This window comes from Lipotes vexillifer, unplaced genomic scaffold (assembly GCF_000442215.2).
Source record: "Lipotes vexillifer unplaced genomic scaffold, Lipotes_vexillifer_v1.1 scaffold1653, whole genome shotgun sequence".
In the NCBI taxonomy this organism is placed as follows: Eukaryota; Metazoa; Chordata; class Mammalia; order Artiodactyla; family Lipotidae; genus Lipotes; species Lipotes vexillifer.
In genome coordinates this window covers 225452-247498 of record NW_006790988.1, presented here as the reverse complement: position 1 = coordinate 247498, position 22047 = coordinate 225452, and the positions used below count along the sequence as shown (strand labels likewise).

The 22047-nt window shown below is 38.5% G+C and overlaps 1 protein-coding gene across 3 annotated transcripts in view; it reads right to left on the bottom strand.

The window, feature by feature from the left end:
• Positions 1 to 22047, bottom strand: part of C1QTNF7 (C1q and TNF related 7) — a 135468-nt gene that overhangs the window by 8328 nt on the left and 105093 nt on the right. The window contains exon 1 of one of the 3 annotated variants that reach the window (XM_007464069.1): positions 7566 to 7622. The exons of 1 other annotated variant lie outside the window; for it this stretch is intronic. The gene's annotated coding sequence lies outside the window, so the exon portion shown is untranslated. Of the gene's footprint in view, positions 1 to 7343; positions 7360 to 7565; positions 7623 to 22047 lie in introns of those variants that run through there. One more of the 3 variants, XM_007464070.1, reaches the window with a different exon arrangement.

Sequence of the window (22047 nt, the reverse complement as noted above, 5' to 3'; positions counted from 1 at the left end):
TATGATACCATATCAAATACCATATGATATCACTTATATGTGGAATCTAAAACATGATACAAATCAGCATATCTACAGAACGAAAACAGACTCACAGATATAGAGGACAGACTTGTGACTGCCAAGGGAGAGGGTGTAGGGGAGGGAAGGATTGGGAGTTTGGGATTAACAGAGGCAAACTGTTATATATAGGATGGATAAATAACAAGGTCCTACTGTATAGCACAGGGAACTATACTCAATATCCTTTGACAAACCATTATGGAAAAGAATGTGAAGAAGAATGTATATATATGCCACTTTGTTGTACAGAAGACATTAACACAACATTGTAAATCAACTATACCTCAATAAAATAAAAAAAAGAAATCTGTACAATGCTTAATGTATATGCCTGGTGTATACTTTCCAAAAGGAGATAATTATAACATGTGGGAAAAGCAATTGGATAGAGTTTCTTTTTTTTTTTTTGACAGCCACATCAGAAAATTAACCAGCACACTACCACTTTTATAGCACCCATGAGGAAATTGTAACATCTTGGAATTAGATCCAGAAATTTGCCAGAGTATAGGAATGACAAACTGACAAAAACATAGTGTGCACATGTAGTTCAAAATAAGTCTGATTCCTAGAAATCTAATTAGTGAAAAACTGAAGCAACTTATCCAAATATAGGCTCTGTATCCTTGACCACATCTCCATGTTACCAGTGCCCTTACCCCCCACCAAAAAAAATCAAAGGAACATTTTTCTATGCCCTTTCTGCTTATAGAACACAGACTCAAAATTATTTATCTTATTACTCATCTGGGATTAGGGCACGTTCTGAAAAGCCCAGCATATCTGATAAACATACCAGCCCTTCCAAAAGTGCCTCAGATGAAAGAAAATGGAAAGAATCTTTTATTCAAACCCTTGACAGTTAAAACAAGACAGAATGATTAAATTGCTAGATCTTCCACCTTGCAAAAACTGATTAGAGGAAGCTTTGAGAAGGGATTTAAAAGAGGAGAACAGATACTTATAAGGAGGCTTTTAGCCAGACATGGAATGCGATGCTGTAGCTGAAGCCAGGAGCTGGTCCTAAGAGGGACTTGAAACGATCTGGTGAGAAGGTGCTTTGGGCAGTGGCATCTCAGACACTGGTGGAGATGCTGAGAACACACATGACAATAGTTGGGGATCAGTCTATGAAGGAGCATGTGGTCAGAGTTGAGGTTATGATGGATAGAGGATGCAAAAATTTTAAAGATGTGCTTGGAAGAAGGATGTTAATATTTCCAAGAGCCAGGCAAAAGTACTCAAAGAAAGAATAAATTAAAACAACTGAAACAAAGATATTTATTGAAGAAATGGTTTGCAATTCTTTGACAAATGCACTAGAATATTGTCTGCACAGTAGTTTAAATGCTGAAAGCATTCCCAGTTAGAATACTTTGAAAGGCACTCAGAATGGTTATCCATTAATAATCCTCATCAGAATTGAGGGACGAGGTGTTGTGGCACCTGACCTGTGATGATGACATGATGGTGAGGGGCTTGGGTTGAGGCTTGGGACTCAAATCATCAGGATGACAAAGGGGTGTGAGTTGTATGTAAAACTACAGTGGCATTATCTTGTAACGGTTCTTCATTTCATTTAAAAGTCAAAAGCCTCATGATACATGGTCTACAAGGCCCTACTTGATTGGTTGCCCACCTGTCTTACCTCCCTGACTTCATCTTCTTCTACTCTCTTCCCACTTCCTCATCATCTGTCACACTGGATTCCTTGATGTTTCTCGAAGATGCCAGATACGCTCTGCCTTAGGGCCTTCACACTGTCTCTTCCCTCTGTCTGGAGCTCTCTTCTCCAAGATGCTTACATGTCTCCCTCCCTCATCTGCTTCTGCCTTTGTTCAAATGCTACCATTTCATTAAAGCCAACCTTCACCTCTTCATCTAACATTGCAAACGACCTTCTCCTACCTATGACGTGCCCTCTTTCTGTTCTGTTTTTTTCTATTCTCCCTTGTACTCATCATCCTCTAATTTACTAGATTATTCTTAATTTTATTACGCTTTTAAATTTGTAAATATCTCTATCTGATAGAATGTAAGCTTCATGAGGGCAGGGATCTTTGTGTTAGCCATTGATGTCTACAACCACCTAGAATAGTGCTTAGCACAAAAAACTCAGACTGAGGGCAAAGGAGATTTTGGGGGTGGGGAAGGTGTGATTTTTGTGGGAAAAAGACTAGATAGAAATTATGGAATATGAGAATATTACAAAAGAAAGAGGAAAGAGAGAATTTAAAGAAATATTCCTGGGGTCTATGGGTCCCTTTTGCAGTATCTGTTTGAGAAATACAGATAAAAGATTTAAGCTGTTTTAATTTTGTATAGTCTAAAGTATTTAAAATATTTATTTTTGTATAGATAAAACATGCACCTTCATAAAGTTAAAAAAAGATGTGCAATGAAAAGGAAATCTCTTCTCTTTCCTCTCAGTCTCCCAGACATGTAGGGTCCCTCTCTAGAGGCAATCACTGTTGCTAGTTTCTTGTGGGTCCTTCCGCTTGTAGGCATACTGTAAGCAGATTCCTGGACCTTCCTTTTCCACTTAGCTTGGAGATATCAGTATATAGATAGAGCTGCCTCATTCTTTTTGTTTGTTTGTTTGTTTTTTTTGTTTTTTGTTTTGTTTTCTGCAGTACGGGGGCCTCTCACTGTTGTGGCCTCTCCCGTTGCGGAGCAACAGGCTCCGGACACGCAGGCTCTGCGGCCTTGGCTCACGGGCACAGCCGCTCCGCGGCACGTGGGATTTTCCCGGACTGGAGCACGAACCCGTGTCCCCTGCATCGGCAGGCGGACTCTCAACCACTGCGCCACCAGGGAAGCCCCCCTCATTCTTTTTTTAGTCACTATGGAATATCCATCATAAGAATCTATTATATTTAACAAGTCACTTATTGATGGATACTTGGGACATTTTTATTCTTGTGATATTACAAACAATAGTGCGATAGATATTTATATGTATATTCTTTGCATGTGGTTTATGACATGAGCAGCAAATACCTTTTCCCAGTTTGTTTTTTCACTTCATTCATGTATTAAAAAAAATCTTTTTATCTTGAAGACATTTTTGGGGGTTCAATTTCTTGTGTTTAGAAGGCCTTCCCTACTTCAATATAATAAAAAGAATTCTCCCACTTTTCTTTCAATTTTATTTTCATTTTTTCACCTTTAAAATTTGAGCCATTGGAGTCTTTCTGATTAAAAAGTGTGAGGTAGGGATCCAACTTTATATTTTCAACACCTTGTATTAAAAAATCCATCCTTCAACTACTGCCCCACTGGTTTGTGATGAATTTGGTTATTCTGACTGGGAATGAACTATGTGAGTCATGGCTCTATACACATTACAATACTTTTAAACAGCTTTTTGAGACTTAATTTACACACCATAAAACTGACCAATTTAAGTATACAATTCAATGTACACCATAATCTAATTTTAGAACATTTTTAAAACTACAAAAAGAAACATACACATTAGCAGTCACTCCTCATACAAAATACTTTGAAAGATTGCATTGAATTATGTAAATTTATGCAGAATATGTGCTAAAATGTATTATTTTTTTCCACTAGTGTGCTCCTTTGGAGTTAGAAAATCAAAGCTCTGGAAATATTGTTAATTTGAACAGATCTGTCCTGGATGTTAGCTGTAAATGACTCTCTATCCTATTTTTCTGTAAGGATTACAAAGTAACAGATCTTTAATTTTTTTAAATACCTATTTTAAAAATTATAATACTTTGTGGTACTATAGATTTCGAAGCCTTCATGTTAATGTATATTTTGAATCTGTAAGGCAGGAATGTAGTATACAGTGTTTTGTAAATATTTTAAGTCATAAAACCCTTTGTTTTTGCTAAACTAGCTATGGAAAATACTTGGAGAAATACTGAATAAATCAGTGCAAAGATTCAACTTCTAGAAAATGTGCCCACAGTTTGAGAGCTTTCAGTAAATAACATGTTTTTTTCTTTATTATAAAATAAAATAAGCCCATGCATACATAGTCAACTAATACTTGACAAGGGAGCCAAAGAATACTCACCAGGCAAAATATAGTCTCTTCAATAAATAAATGGTGCTGGAAAGAACTAGATATTCACATGCAAAAAAAAAAAAAAAAGAAATTGGAACCCTATCTCACACCACTCAAAAATATAACTCAAAATGAATTAAGGACTTAAATGTAAGCCCTAAAATCATAAATCCTCTGGAAGAACACACAGGGAAAAAGCACTTGACACTGGTCTTGGCAACAGTTTTTTGAATATGACACCAAAAGCATAAGCAACAAAAGCAAAAATAAACAAGTGGGACTACATCAAACTAAAAAGCTGCACAGCAAAAGAAATGATCAACAAAATGAATAGGCAACCTATGGGGGATAAAATTTGCCACTCATGTATCTGAGAAGAGGTTAATATCCAAAATACATAAAGAACTCATATAACTCAATACTAAAAACCAAATAATCCAATTAAAAATGGGTAAAGAATGTGAATAGACATTTTTCCAAAGAGGACATATGAATGGACAGCAGGTACATGAAAAGATGCTCAACATCACTTATTATCAGGAAATTGAAAATCAAAACCCCAATAGCTATCACCTCACACCTGTTAGAATGGCCATCATAAAAAGACCAGAGATAACAAGTGTTGGTGGGAACATGGAGAAAAGGAATACTGTATACTGTTGGTGAGAATATAAACTGGTACAGCCACTAGGAAAAACAATATGGAGATTCCTCAAGAAATTAAAAATAGAACTACCATATGATCCAGCAATATCACTTTTGGGTAGTATCTATCTGAAGGAAATGAAAATCATTACCTTGAAGAGATGTCTGTATTCCCATGAAAACTCTAATTCAAAAAGGTACATGCACCCCAATGTTCATAGCAGCATTGTTCACAATAGCCAAGACATAGGAGAAACCTAAATTTCCATCAACAGATGAATGGATGAACAAAATGTGATATATGTGTGTGTGTGTATGTGTGTGTGTGTATAAAATATACAATGGAATATTATTCAGCCACAGAAAAAGAAGGAAATTCTGTCATTTGTGACAACATGGATGAACCTTGAAGGCATTATGCTAAGTGAAATAAATCAGACAGAGAAAGACAAATTTTCTTGCTTATACGTGAAATCTAAAAAGCTTAACTCATAGAAACAAAGTAGAATTGTGGTTACCGGGGGCTGAAGTGTGGAGGAAACAAGGAGTTGTTGGCCAAAGGATACAAACAAACGATCTTCCACCTATGAGATGAATACGTTTTGAGGATCTAATGTATAATGTGGTGTCTATAATTAACAATACTGTATCATACACTTGAAAGTTGCTGAGAGAGTTGATCTCAAATGTTCTCACTACACACAAAAAATAATAATTACCTGAGGTGATGGATGTGTCAGCTAATCTTATTGTGTTAATCATTTTGCAATACATATGTGTACCAAATCTTCATGTCATATACCCTAAACTTACACAATGTTATATGTTAATTATATCACAATAAAGCTGGAAAAAAATTTTAAATGTAGTTGGTAGACATGTAAAATTGTCCAGCTGCTGTACAAAACAGTATGGTGATTACTCAAAAAATTTAATATAAAATTATCATATAATCCAGTAATTCCATTTCTGGGTATACCCAAAAGAAGTGAAAGCAGGGGCTCAAACATGTTTGTATGCCCATATTCACAGCAGCATTATTCACAATAGTCAAAAGGTGGAAGCAACTCAAGTGTCCATCAACAGATGAATGGTTAAACAAAATGTGGCACATACACACAATGGAATATTATTCAGCTTTTAAAGGAAGAAATTTTTGACACATATTACAACATGGGTGAATCTTGAAGACTTTAATGCCAAATGAAATAACCCAGTCACAAAAGGACAAATATTGTATGATTCTACTTATATGATGTGTCTAGAATAATCAAAATTGTAAAGACAGAAAATAGAATGGTGATTACCAAGGGCTGGAGGGAGGGGGAAATGATGAGTGAGTGTTTAACGAAGACAGAGTCTCAGTTGGGGAAGATGAAGTGTTCTGGAGATGGATGGTGGTGATGGTTGTACAGCGTTGTGAATGTACCTAATGCCGTAGAACTGTATACTCTGGCAAATTTTATGTTGTGTATATTTTACCACAAAAAAACTAAGTGAAAAAAAAGATTAGGGGCTTCCCTGGTGGCGCAGTGGTTGAGAGTCCGCCTGCCGATGCAGGGGACACGGGGTTATGCCCGGTCTGGGAAGATCCCACATGCTGCGGAGCAGCTAGGCCCGTGAGCCATGGCCGCTGAGCCTGCACATCCGGAGCCTGTTGCTCTGCAACGGGAAAGGCCACAACAGTGAGAGGCCCGCGTACCGCAGGAAAAAAAAAAAAAAAAGATTCATTGGGATGTATGGAACCTACTAGTATTCTTATTACTGTGCTTTAAAGACACCATTTACTCAATCCCCACACCACTTTTATGAAGTTGGTGCAATTATCTTCACTTTAAAAATAATAAAATGGAGAGTCTGAGGGTTCAAGTCCACACAGCCCTAAAAATGGCCCAGGCAGGATTTGAACTGAGCTCTTTTGTCTCTAAACACTTGGGTTTTCCCTGACATCATGTGAGGGAAACTGTAACATTACTTCATGGCAAAGGGCTCGATTACTAATTCAAGTTGAAAATGTGTTTTGCTTGGAAATCATTAGGAGGAGGATAGGCAACCATGAGGCCAAAACGAGACATATCCTTGGCCTGCAGGGGAAGGGATTTCACAACAGCAGGGTTTGTCCTCCTCTGGCTGCACTACGAGTGCACTGTGAGCAAGATGGGATCGGACCTGAGCTGCTCACACCCCAGTGCCTTCTGTTTGTTCTTCCTCAGCTCTCCCTTTGGGGCCCTGGTTTTCCTCCTCAGAACAGCTTCTTCTGTTGGCCATGAAATCCCTTCCTTCTCCTGTCTCTACTCCACCCAGCATAGCCATACAACCACATTGTGTTATGGCTAACTATTGCTTTTTCTCCACCAAAATGCAAACTCTATCACGAACATTTAGGACAAAGACTGATCTACAGTAGAGGCTCAAAAAAAGTTGAATGAAGGAAAATATTCTTCAATATTTATTCTTATAAACAGTTCATAATTTATAAAGCTCCGTCTGCTGTATGTAAAAGGCTATGATGGCACAACAGTAATCTGTTCTAACAGCTGTCAAATATTTTGTCATCTACAGAGCAACGTTAAGCCTGTATCATCTTCCCAAGGACCCTTTTGTGGTAGGTTGGACAGGGAACCAATGCCCAGAGAAGTCAGGTAACTTGTTTATGGTCACAAAGCTAGTGTCAGACCAGAGATTTGAACCCAGGTCTTCAGTTTCATGGATTCTTCTTCCAGAGCCATCTGTTTAATAAACTCAAAAGCTACCATAATGAAATAGGACATTGCAGCCACACCTGCCAAAATTCTAAAAAAAAGAGTAAACACCATACCTTGCTCTGGGATGGTGGGTTGCTCCAGAATTCTAAATCCACAAGAGACTGAGGATCTTTCATGAGAGCTCAGAGAAAATCTTGCTTTGGTACCAGACAGAAAAACAGATCCAAGTTCTCAGAGGTTTCCAAATAGTTGTGCTAAAAATAATTCTCTCCTTTAGTCCCAAAGAGCCAGAGGCACTGAAAGTCATTCATTGGGTGAGGCTCAATCAGGGCCAGTTAAAAACCTCGATTTTGTTTGAGTTAAACCTGAAAATGCCTGCTTTTCTTGACCATTAACTGTAGAGGTGCTTCCATCTCTGTGTGTTGTGGCCTCGTTTTCAGATTTGTTTACTTAATTTTTTCCCCTGAGTGGATGTTTCAGGAAAAAATTTACCCACTGACTGGAAATTAGTTGTTAACTTAGAGAAAAAAGTTATGTCCTTTTTGAGCCTTTTCAACGTAGAATCTTCAGATTCTGGAAGTGGGATTGTGTCTCATGAGATAACAAGGAAAGATGTCCCTATTCTGGGTAAATAAGGCAGGAAAATGGTCCCTCATCCTATGTGCTACAAAATGAAAGAGGGTGATGAATACTGTACTGCTGTTTTCTTTGTTCTCTGAATGGATAAAAGATTGGATATTTTCAGAAGACTAATAGGTTTTTGTTCGTATAGAGAATGGATCACAACTCAAAAGGCAGAATGGTTCTCCAGACCCTATGACGACTCATCTTCAGTGCTATCAATTTCTTTTTGTCCTTTTGATATGAACTTCATGTATATCCTTATCCCCACTGAGGACTCATCTTCAGTGCTATCAGTTTCTTTTTGTCCTTTTGATACGAACTTCATGTATATCCTTACAACACCAGTATGTAATTCATGATGGCGTTTATGGAAACTGACTGAAAAATTTTGTTTTTATCTTGCTTTCGCCACCATTCTTCTCAAGCTATTAAGAATGCAGATTGAAAGAAATGCTTCCAGTTGGGGAAATGGGCACGAATCACAAATTTGACCAAGAATATTCGTGGGCTTTATTTTGCCTTAGCTATTTATCCACCCTCTCATCTGGAGGACATAGTCTTTTGAATTTATTGGCTGTCAAAAATCTGAGTTCCAACATAGAGTCATAAAAATAATGCCTTGAGCATAGAAGTGAGGCACAGCTTTTGCTAAAGTAGAGTAGGTTATTAATCAGAGAGAGTTTCCTCATCCCCACAATAAAATGGTTGTCCTTATATTACTCAGCTATAAAAAGGAATGAAATTGAGTTATTTGTAAAGAGGTGGATGGATCTAGAGTCTGTCACAGAGAGTGAAGTAAGTCAGAAAGAAAAAAACAAATACTGTATGCTAACACACATATATGGAATCTAAAAAAACAGTACTGATGAACCTAGTGGCAGGGCAGGAATAAAGACACAGAGGTAGAGAACAGACTTGAGGACACAGGGGGAAAGAGGAAGCTAGGACAAAGTGAGAGTAACACTGACATATGTACACTACCGAATGTAAAATGGTTGGCTAGTGGGAAGCTGCTGCATAGCACAGGGAGATCAGCTCGATGCTTTGTGATGAGGGATGGGATAGGGAGGGTGGGAGAGAGGCTCAAGAGGGAGGGGATATGGGGATATATGTGTACATATAGTTGATTCACTTTGTTGTACAGCAGAAACTAACACAACATTGTAAAGCAATTATACTCCAATAAAGATATAAAAGAATAAATTGGTTGTCCTTGATTATTTCTAAGTTTTCTCACCATTCTTAATATTCTCTCATCTTGTGCCTCATGAGGTGGAGCTTAAAAAATAATGTCAGCCACTCTATACTTTACATACAAGTAGAGATACAAGTCACCTGGAAGGGGATACTTGATATTGAGAGAGGTTACTCAGGTGACTCTCCACATAAAGGGAAGCACTTGGTAGTGGTTTGATGAAGGTTTTCCTCTCAGGGACCCTTGGCTGGAGAGGGGTTGAGACTATTTACTTAAAGCATCCAGGGTTCTCTGGAAAGGAAGGAACCAAGGACCCAGCCCCTTCTTTCCATGATGTAAACTTAAAGAAATTAGTCATGGACGACAGGGCTAGTTTGGTCCAAAGTCTGCTGTGAAGAAAGAAGACTGTGGACCACAGAATGGAATTGAGAGGGAGGTACTTGGGAGTCTGGGCCAAAAGCATTAAAGGATTTGGGGGTGGCTGGTTTTGGTGGAGTACATGGATGAAGCTGAAAGTTTGTCTGTCTTCAGTGATTCTGTCATCGTAGCTCTCCTTTGGGGAACAGTGGTGAATTAAGAGGGTCATTATATTAAAACTTAGTAAGGCGGTAGTACCAGGGTTAGTGAGAGCATCTCCTACAAATGGACAAGGATATACTAGATTCTGCACAATTAGAGTGTGGCAATTTGGTGACAGCTAAAGCAACAAGACTAGTGGACAAAACTTTTGTTTTTCACTTTCTGCCTGGGATAGAAGTAGACATGACCCCATTTGAACCAAGAATGCCCCTAGAATTCTTAGATCATTCATGAAGGGGAGGATTTAGATCTTGACTAGTCTACCTGATAATAAAAGAAAATGTGATCCTGAGAACTAATTGGAAGAAAGAAAAATGACATGACTATATTTGAACTTGAACTGGCACATAGGTCATAGAGGCTGAATTCTTTCATTAGTTCACTCCTAGCCTAACACCACAGAACAACCCACTGCCTTGTGTAAGAAGGCCCTGACTATCTGACTTGGAGGTAATCTCCTCACACTCCCCTCTGAGGTCTTCTAAAAGGCTGGACTAGAATAGCAGTTCTTATAATCTTAATTTCTGGGATGTCAGCCTGTGGATATGTTCATTTATTTGTATACAAGGGATGACTTTATTTTTATTGAAGTATAGTTGATTTACAATGTTGTGTTAGTTTCTGGTGTACAGCAAATTGATTCAGTTATGTATATACATATATTCTTTTCTCAGATTTTTTCCATTATAGTTTATTACAAGATATTGAATATAGTTCCCTGTGCTATATAATAGGACCTTACTGTTTATCTATTTTATGTATAATAGTGTGTATCTGCTAATCCCAAACTTCTAATCCCCCCCCTTTCCCTTTTGGTAACCATAAGTTTATTTTCTATATCTGTGAGTCTGTTTCTGTTTTGTAAATAACTTCATTTGTATCTTTTTTTAGATTCCACATATAAGTGATATTGTATGATGTTTATCTTTCTCTGACTTACTTCACTTAATATGATAATCTGTAGGTCCATCCATGTTGCTATAAATGACATTATTTCATTCTTTTTTTATGGCTGAGTACTATTCCATTATATATATATACCACATCTTCTTTACCTATTCATCTGTCAATGGACACTTAGGTTGTTTCCATTTCTTGGCTATTGTAAATAATGCTGTTATGAATATTGGGGTGCATGTAAGTGATGACTTCTTAAAGGGCTTTTCTCATTCATTTTTCTTTGGATTGGTACAATCTCCACCAAAGAGCTTAGAAATGGGTAAATTTTTTGACCTCCAAAAGAGGTAGATGTGTTCCTATTTTTCTGTCTTAACTTGACCAAGTGTTGACACAATTTATAGGTGTTCATATTTGCTTTTTCTGTGTCATTCATAACTTCCTTAAATTCCCTTTAGTGTTTGATGGCAAGGTTTCTTATATTATTAAAGTGTCACTGTATTTTTTCTGTTCTGCAACATTTGATTTTTTTCTTCATTATTTTTCATCTTAGCTAACTTATTATACTCTATGCCTTCCTGGATTTACTCTTTTTCACAGAGAGAATAAAACCTTTGAAATTGTCTCCTAGAGCATTCAGACCTCAGATGTTACTAAAGCTTGTTATTGCCTATTTCACTCATCATTTTCACACTTATTTTAGAGACAGTAGCAAAAAATAATAATAATAATGGGTAGAAAAATATGCTGAAGGAAGTATTGGCTTAAAGTAAAAAAGTCAGGTTCCATTTACACCTGCCACTCATGCAGAGGCCAAGGTCTTATTTTGTCTTTTCTAGGCAGACATTTTTTTCTCCTCTCAGCTTGTGCTTATTTTCCTGTAGCCTTAACTCACTTTTCAACTGAATTCAGTTCAATCTAGATCAATCCAATCAACGTTCATGGAGCATCTCACAGTGTGCTGGTGAACCAGCTCTCAAGAAACAGGTACAGATTGAAAGCTTTGTCCGCTTCCTTGGTGTAAATTCCATCACGGAATTTCAAGCTACCAACCTGATATTCACTAAATGCAAAGTTGTGTGGAGTTGGCCCTTGCTAGCTGGTCTAAGTTAAATCAGCACAGCACTGGGAATATATATAAGCCAATTCTCGGTACTAGAATTATTTTAAAAAGAAGGTTCTAGCTTATGTGCTAAGACATTACATCATTTTCTCCTTTAATCCTCACCATAACCTCTTGAGGTGAGTAATTTTATCATCCTCCCTTCGTAGATGAGGAATTTAGGCAGGCTGATCCACAGTTGGCCCACCTAACCACTGTAACATGTATCCCAATAGGGTGTTTCTAACTTTACAAGACCAGGTTCCTGCATCCACACAGCTTGCAGGTGGGTGGATTGCACGCCTGACTCCTCCTCTTCCTTCCCACAGCACTGGGTTCGGGCAGGAATCTAACCTTGTCTTTCTAGCCTCAGTGCCTTTCTTATATCATCCCCTCTTGCTTACAAGTCCCTGTTGGCCATGTCCTTCCCATGCCCTTTTCTTCATATGCTCACTTTTGTCCTCCTTATGCATTGCTTTCTCCAGAAAGCCTCCCTGATACTCTCAGCAGGTACAGCCTTCCCTTCCTTTGAACCCTCCTAGCACAATATTTGGATCTCTCTTATGCACCTTAACTCATGGATTCTTAACTAGATCTACTGTATCAGCACACCAATGGATTAGTTCTAGGTACAGATATTTTTCAAAAGCTCTATGGGTAATTCTGATAGGCAGTCAGAAATTGGGAATCTTTACCTTATCTACTTTTGCTCAAATGATGCCTCCTCTGCTAGTCCTTCCAAGCCAGGGAGTGTCAGTGATATAAATCTGATCTGGTCTTCTCACTCTTTTATTCTGTTCTTTTATTAATCACCTCATTACATACTTATTGAGCTCCTACTCTATGCCAGATACTGAGTGTTTGATCTTGATATTCAATGGGGAGCAAACATGGAGCCCTTACCCTTAGAGAGAAAAAGTCTAGTAGGGAAGACAGACATTCATCAAATAAGCATAAGACTATGTTTAGCAGATGTTAATTGGGACTTTCCATCATCTTGGAGTTTCAGTTGAGCACTCAAGGCAGAGAATAATGGGCAATCAGTTCCCATACATCCATTTAAGACTTGTCAAAAACCAGCTGGATCTGATACTAGCTATAGTCCAATTTTACCCACATAAGAAAAAACTAGAAATTCAAATAGGATGAATAGCTGAAGGGAGCCACCAAGGTAGAGAGTCATTAGCTGATAAGGGAGTGCCAAGGACCTCTCCTCTCCCTTCCCATGAGGGAGGAGATGGAGGAATAATACCCCCTCCCCAACTCCCAGACCAGTGGCAAGGACCCCAAGAGATTACTGATAGTATCAGGGGTGCCTGCAAGAAAGAAACCACCCTGTTCTCCAGTTGTATATTAAATGAACTGTGAAATGGAAAGCCTTGCAGTTCTCATGGGATCAGAGAAATGTGGGGGACCTTGACCTACCCCTAAAGTTTGATGTCTTATGTGATCATAGAAATTAGAGAATTCTGAAGGCAAAAGGCTGTCTGGAGAACAGAGAGCAGTATAGAAGCAGCTATTGGAGAGGCAAGGATGTATGAATTTCCCAAGAGGCAGATGACACTAAGGATGACAACTGGGATTGGGCCATTTAGGTGGGACCTCTGGAGCCAGGAGGGAGTCCTTCTAGGATGAGGAAGCCAGTAAGAAGCCATCTAGCATACCACTGACTGCAGAAGCTGAGGATGGTATGGGAGCAAAGCAGGGTATCACCCAAGGACTTTATCACCCATATTAGGAAATTGTAAAGCATGGAGGTCCCTCAGAAAGCCTCTAACGGCCACGGGAAATGTTCAACCAGAAAGAGCCAGCATTTGAATACCTGGAGCACCAAGCAGGTATCGGCAGCCAGAAAAGAACCATACCAGTACCTATTAAGTAAACATACTTTGGTCACATTTTTCTAATTCTCCTCCCTTCTGATCTGACTCTGGACATGCCCAAAGTAGAAGGAGAGGTAGGAGATGGGGGAAGAGTGAAGAGCATAACATATTCTGAGCTGAAGACTTGGAAGAGAACAAGCTTTCTATTGGATGTGATATTGAGGTGTTGATTTAGATTTGTCTCTTTAATGTCTGAAAATGAGTCACAATTGACCAACAAGATTGTTCATGTCATTCAAAGTGACCAGAAAGCTAAGGAATTTGCCTGAGTTGTCACGAAAGGGCAGAGAAAAAGATCCAACAGGATTTGACTAGAAAAAGTGATGGGAGAAAAATGAAGTTGTTTCTTATTTATATCATATTTAAGACATAGATGATCATTTAATAAATTCAGGAAACTCTGGAAAGTGTTTTCTGAAGGGAAAGTAAAGGGTGTTATGGGAGTGTTTAAGCAAGGCAACCTAGTTGAGACCTAGGGCTTGTCTAAAGAAATGACATGTGACCTGAAATATAAAAGGGGAACAGTCATTAACCAGGAAGAGAAATTAGAAAACACTTCCAGGCTGAGGGAATGCTATGTGCAAAGGCCCTGAGGTGGAATAGGATGATTTTGAAAGAAGGTCATTGAAAAGAGCAAAGGAGAGCATATGCCTGGAGGATATGCCTGGAACTAGCAGGGCTCTGCTGGGCTTGGAAGGTTCTGGTCTTTATCCTGAAAGTCTGTGAGCAGGGTTTTATGGGGCAGGCTGCCAACTCTCCCTCCACCCCAGTCTGTTACAATAATGAAGTTGATACAAATAGAGGTGATGCTTGCTGCCATTTTCCTGCCTCTCATTGAGGTGACTTCAATAAGCTATACAGACTTCATTTGGCGTATGAACTGAATCTGCTTTCATTGTTGAGAAAGATGTAAGTTCTTGTGAGAAAAGTGGTTTGCATATTTAAATAAAGACAATTCACACACTCATTGAATGAACAAATGTCATGACCTCTACCTGTGCCAGGTGACACCGCAGGCCCTGGAGGTGAGGAGCTGAAATAGGAAGACAGGATTCTAATGCCTTGGAACTCACTCCAGTGAGAATTTCAAGTCATTAGGGAAGAAAGATGCCCTCTGAGGGCATCTGCCTGATTTTCCCGTTTTATAGAGAAGGAAATACCTTCAGTGAAAAGTGACTCTTCCAAAGACCCCATTTATGGGTAAGATCAGAGTTAGAACTCAGGTCCCCTGTAAGATTCTCTCCTCTGTACAGCACAGCTGGTTACCAGGACCTGATTCCTGACTTCACACAGAGAAGACACTGCAGTATTTTTCATACACATAAATACCTATTACTCTGGATAATTGAGAGTTAACATGGTAGTATTATCCCAGATCATAATACTTGATTCTCATCTTTCTACTGCAAATATCACTTATATTTTAAATCATAAGAACATTCTTAAGAATTACAGAAAATTTTGAGCATACACAAAAGTAGAGACCAAATGGAAAATGAGTTGCTGTGTTCCCACCACCAGCTCAATAGTTACTGAGAGGAATATAATTTCATTGATACCCCTACTCAACTAATCCCTTACCCCTGCATTTTGTATGTTTAGAAGCAAATTCCACGCATCATATCATCTATTTCATAACTATTTCAGGAAAACTTAGGAATTATCATCTTGGATAATAAATAACAGGGTGATTGACACCGTGCAGCTTCATCAGCTCTTGAGACTTTTAACCAAAAATAGGCTTACTTTAGAGTAGTTTAAAATGTCTTAAAAGCACTTTACTCACAAACTGCTACACTGTGCACTAAAAGTTGCAAAATGTAATTTTATGTAGTCTCACGCTTTCTCAGTGAAGTTTTCAGAGTCCACAGGGGAGCTCTCTGATGACTTGTTACAGAAATCCCAAGAAGTTTTGAGCCCAGTAAAGGCCTGTCTGTGGGTCCATGGGTTCCAGAAAAGACTACGGTGCAGAGCTGGCCTTTAGTCCTGCCACATGTCAAGGATGGTTGATACTGCTGCCACGTACAATTTTTGGCTTTTACTAACATAACCTGTCATACCATACTAAGATTGTTTAGGAAACACGAGAGAACTAGCATAATCTTTATTTTTTATTTATGTTTTTATTGGAGTATAGTTGTTTTACAATGTTGTATTAGTTTCTACTGTACAGGGAAGTGGAGTCCCCTGTGCTATACAGCAGGTTCTCATTAGGTATCTATCTTATACACATTAGTTAGTGTATATATGTCAATCCCAATCTCCCAGTTCATCCCACCCCTCCTTTCTCCCCCTTGGTGTTCATACATTTTAAAAATGTTAGAGAGTCCTGGAATCTTGGGATGCAAAGGCTAACAGAGTGATCTGCGTTGTCTTGGGCACTTAAGAATCAACAGGCACAGAATGAAGCCTGTCAGTCCTGGGGAAGGATCTCAGTGCAGCTGGGCATGGCCACCTCCATCCCCACCATGGTGCAGACAGAAAGGCGAGGCCAGGGGAAAACCTAACCTGGAAGGCAAACCACAGGAACCAAAACTTTTTGTGTTTACTTTACCACTTCTATGCTTCTTATAGCAGTGACTTCAATTTGCACATTTCCCTGAGAAATATTTGGCATATGAGAGATTCTGTATATTTGTTCTTTTTAATTTCTATTTTCTGGTGGTGTGTGCGTGTTCTTAAAATTGACATATAATGGACACATAACATTTTATTAGCTCCAGATGTACAAAATAATGGTTTCATATAGGCATATATTGCAAAATGATCACCACAGTAAGTCTAGTTGACATCTAGCACCATCCACAGTTATAAATTTTTTTTCTTGTGATTAGAACTTTCAAGATCTACTTTCTTAGCAACTTTCAAATACAAAATACAGTATTATTAACTATAGTTTCCATGCTGTATATTACATCCCAGGTTTATTTATCTTATAGTTGAAAGTTTGTGCCTTTTGACCCCCTTCACCCATTTCATCTACCTCCCATCCCTGCCTCTGGCAACCATCAATCTGATCTCTGTATCTCTGAGTTCATTTTTATTTTTTTTTTTAAGATTCTATGTAGAAGTGTGATCATACTGTATCTGTTTTTCTTTGTCTGACTTATTTCATTTAGCATAATGCCTTCAAGGTCCATAGATGTTGCTGCAAATGGTAAGATTTCCTTCATTTTTATATGGCTAAATAGTATTCCATTGTGTGTGTGTGTGTGTGTGTGTGTATAGCATTTTCTTTATCCATTAATCCATTAATGGACACTTAAAAGTTGTTTCTGAGATGCCATATCATTGAATAATAGAAAATAAATAATAGTTACCATTTATCAAGAGTTTTATTATGGCAGGGGACTGTCCTAAGTGCTTTATATGCATTTCTTACTTATTCTTTACCAAGAGCACATGAGATAGCTGGTATGATTGTCCCATGATAAGTGAGGGGGCTGAGGTTAAGGAAAGAAGGGCAAGGCTGGTAAGGGGCAGAGATGGACTCCAAAACCTTCACCTTCACTAGTGATCACATTACCCATATGGGTAAAATCCAAGGCCTATTCAAATTTTGGCTTAGGGGTTTGTCTCCATGACATTCAACACACTTGACAGCAACGAGATTGGGAAACTTCTATTAAAATGTGCTACTTCACTTTTCTTCTCTATACCTACTCTACAGTTCCTCGCTATTTTTATTGCTAGTATAACATGGTATCTAAGAATTACACTGGGAACAGTTCAATTGACATCATGCAGAGGCAACCAGCTACTCCTGGAGGGGAAAAAGGGAAATGGGCACTCTGATCTGAAGTGCTGAGTGTGAGGCCTCTGAATGAAGCACCCTGAGAACAAGTGAAACTAGATAAGGCACAAAGGAAAAGAGAAAAAAAAAGCAAATTACAAACCCTCTGAAAAAAAATGCCTCTGCATCTTTAGCTATTGCAGATGTTGGCGTCTTCAGTGGAGTCTCCTATTGCATGAGGACCTTAAAGATGGCAGAGGAGTGAGATGTAGAGATCACCTTCTTCCCCACAAATACATCAAAAATACATTTACATGTGGAACAACCCCTACTGAACACCCACTGAAATCTGGCAGAAGACCTCAGCTTCCCAAAAGGCAAGAAAATACCCATGTACATGGCCATGTGGCTGACAGGGTCTTGGTGCTCCAGCCTGGTGTCAGGTCAGAGCCTCCGAGGAGGGAGAGCTGAGTTCAGGACATTGGACCACCAGAGACCTCCCAGCCCCACATAATATTAATTGGCAGGAGCTCTCCCCGAGATCTTCGTCGCAATGCTAAGACCCAGCTCCACTCAATGACCAGCAAGCTACACTGCTGGATGCCCCATGCCAAACAACTAGGAAGACAGGAACACAAACCAACCCATTAGCAGAGAGGTGGCTTAAAATCATAATAAGTTCATAGACACCCCAAAACACACCACTGGACGTGGCCCTGCCCCCCAGAAAGACAAGATCCAGTGCCACCCACGAGAACACAGGTACCAGTACCCTCCACCAGGAAGCCTACACAAGCCACTGAACCAACCTCACCCACTGATGGCAGACACCAAAAATAATGGGAACTATGTTCCTGCAGCTGCAAAAAGGAGACCCCAAACAAAGTAAGTTACACAAAATGAGAAGACACAGAAATAGGCAGCAGATGAAGGAGCAAGGTAAAAACCCACCAGACCAAACAAACGAAGAAGTAATAGGCAGTCTACCTGAAAAAGAATTCAGAGTAATGATAGTAAAGATGATCCAAAATCTTGGAAATAGAATGGAGAAAATACAAGAAACATTTAACAAGGACCAAGATGAACTAAAGACCAAACAAACAATGATGAACAACACAATAAATGAAATTAAAAATTCTCTAGAAGGAATCAGTAGCAGAATAACTGAGGTAGAAGAACAGATAAGTGACCTGGAAGATAAAAGAGTGGAAATAACTACAGCAGAGCAGAGCAGAATAAAGAAAAAAGAATGAAAAGACTTGATGACAGTCTCAGAGACTTGTGGGACAATGTTAAATGCACCAACATTCAAATTATAAGGGTCCTAGAAAAAGAAGAGAAAAAGAAAGGGACTGAGAAAATATTTGAAGAGATTATAATTGAAAACTTCCCTAATATGGGTAAGGAAAGAGTCACCCAAGTCCAGGAAGTGCAGAGAGTTCCATACAGGACAAATCCAAGGAGAAACACACCAAGACACATATTAATCAAACTATCAAAACTTAAATACAAAGAAAACATATTAAAAGCAGCAAGGGAAAAGCAACAATTAACATACAAGAGAATCCCTATAAGGTTAACAGCTGATTTTTCAGCAGAAACGCTAGAAGCCAGAGGGAGTGGCAGGACAAATTTAAAGTGATGAAAGGGAAAAACCTACAACTAAGATTACTCTACCCAGCAAGGATCTCATTCAGATATGATGGAGAAAGTGAAACCTTTACAGACAAGCAAAAGTTAAGAGAATTCAGCACCACCAAACCAGCTTTACAACAAATGCTAAAGGAAGTTCACTAGGCAAGAAACACAAGAGAAGGAAAAGACCTACAAAAACAAAACCAAAACAATTAAGAAAATGGTAATAGGAACATACATATCTATAATTACCTTAAGTGTAAATGGATTAAATGCTCCAACAAAAAGACATAGACTGGCTGAATGGATACAAAAACAAGACCCATATATATGCTGTCTACAAGAGACCCACTTCAGACCTAGGGACACATCCAGACTGAAAGTGAGGGGATGGAAAAAGATATTCCATGCAAATGAAAATTAAAAGAAAGCTGGAGGAGCAATTCTCATATCAGACAAAATAGACTTTAAGACTATTACAAGAGCCAAAGAAGGACACTACATAATATTCAAGGGATCAATCCAAGAAGAAGATATAACAATTGTAAATATTTATGCACCCAACATAGGAGCACCTCAATACATAAGGCAAATGCTAACAGCCATAAAAGGGGAAATTGACAGTAACACAATAATAGTAGGGGAGTTTAACACCCCACTTTCACCAATGGAAAGATCATCCAAAATGAAAATAAATAAGGAAACATAAGCTTTAAGTGACACATTAGACCAGATAGACTCAATTGATATTTATAGGATATTCCATCCAAAAACAGCAGATTACACTTTCTTCTCAAGTACTCATGGAACATTCTCCAGGATAGATCATATCTTGGGTCACATATCAAGCCTTGGTAAATTTAGGAAAATTGAAATCGCATCAAGTATCTTTTCTAACCACAACGCTATGAGACTGGATGTCAGTTCCAGGAAGAAAAGGTAAAAAATACAAACTCATGGAGGTTAAACAATACACTAGTAAATAACCAAGAGATCACTGAAGAAATCAAAGAGGAAATAAAAAAATACCTAGAAACAAATGACAATGAAAACATCATGGCCCCAAAACTATGGGATGCAGCAAAAGCAGTTCTTAGAGGGAAGATTATAGCAATACAATCCTACCTCAAGAAATAAAAATCATCTCAAATAAGCAACCTAACATTACACCTAAAGCAATCAGAGAACAAAGAACCAAAATATCCCCAAAGTTAGCAGAAGGAAAGAAATCATAAAGATCAGATGAGAAGTAAATGAAAAAGAAATGAAGGAAACAATAGCAAATATCAAAAGGTACTAAAAGCTGGTTCTTTGAGAAGATAAACAAAATTAATAAACCTGTAGCCAGACTCATCAAGAAAAAAAGGGAGGGGACTCAAATCAACAGAATTAGGAATGAAAAAGGAGAAGTAACAACTGACATTGCAGAAATACCAAGGATCATGAGAGATTACTACAAGCAACTATATGCCAATCAAATGGACAACCTGGAAGAAAAGGACAAATACTTAGAAAAGTACAACTTTGCAAGACTAAACCAGGAAGAAATAGAAAATATAGAAATAGAAATAGAAAATATAAACAGACCAATCACAAACACTGAAATTGAAACTGTGATTAAAAATCTTCCAACAAACAAAAGCCCAGGACCAAATGGCTTCATAGGTGAATTATAGCACACATTTAGAGAAGAGCTAACACCCGTCCTTCTCAAACTCTTCCAAAATATAGCAGAGGGAAGAACACTCCCAAACTCATTCTATGAGGCCACCATTACCCTGATACCAAAAGCAGACAAAGATGCCACAATAAAAGAAAACTACAGGCCAATATCACTGATGAACATAGATGTAAAAATCCTCAACAAAATACTGGCAAACAGAATCCAACAGCACATTAAAGGGATAATACACCATGTTCAAGTGGGGTTTATCCCAGGAATGGAAAGATTCTTCAAAATCCTTGAGACACAGACACAGATGTAGAGAACAGACATATGGACACCAAGTGGGGAAAACTGCAGTGGGGTGGGGATGGTGGTGTGCTGAATTGGGCGATTGAGATTGACATGTATACACTGATGGGTATAAAATTGATGACTAATAAGAACCTGCAGTTTAAAAAAGGAACAAACAAAACAACAAATACTAAACTTTCTTTGGGTTATGTGTATGGAAATATGTTAATATAAATGTTTCAGACATTACAAAAAAATACAATCAATGTGATATATCATATTAACAAATATGTCAATTTGTTAAATATGTCATATTAACAAATTGAAGGAGAAAAACCATATGATCATCTCAATAGGTGCAGAAAAAGCTTTCAACAAAATTCAACGTCTATTTATAATAAAGACTCTCCAGAAAATAGGCATAGAGGGAACCTACCTCAACATAATAAAGGCCATATATGAAAAGCCCACAGCCAACATTGTTCTCAATGGGGAAAAATTGAAAACATTTCCTCTAAGACCAGGAGAAAGACAAGCTTGCCCACTCTCACCACTATTACTGAACAGAGTTTTGGAAGTTTTAGCCACAGCAGTCAGAGAAGAAAAAGAAATAAAAGGAATCCACATTGGAAAAGAAGAAGTAAAACTGTCACTGTTTGTAGATGACATGATACTATACATAGAAAATCCTAAAGACTCTACCAGAAAACTACTAGAGCTAATCAATGAATTTGGTGAAGTAGCAGGATAAAAATTAATGCACTGAAATCTCTTGCATTCCTATACACTAACGATGAAAAATCTGAAAGGGTGCTTCCCTGGTGGCACAGTGGTTGAGAGTCTGCCTGCTGATGCAGGGGACACGGGTTTGTGCCCCAGTCTGGGAAGATCCCACATGCTGTGGAGTGGCTGGGCCCGTGAGCCATGGCCGCTGAGCCTGCGTGTCCAGAGCCTGTGCTCCACAACGGGAGAGACCACAACAGTGAGAGG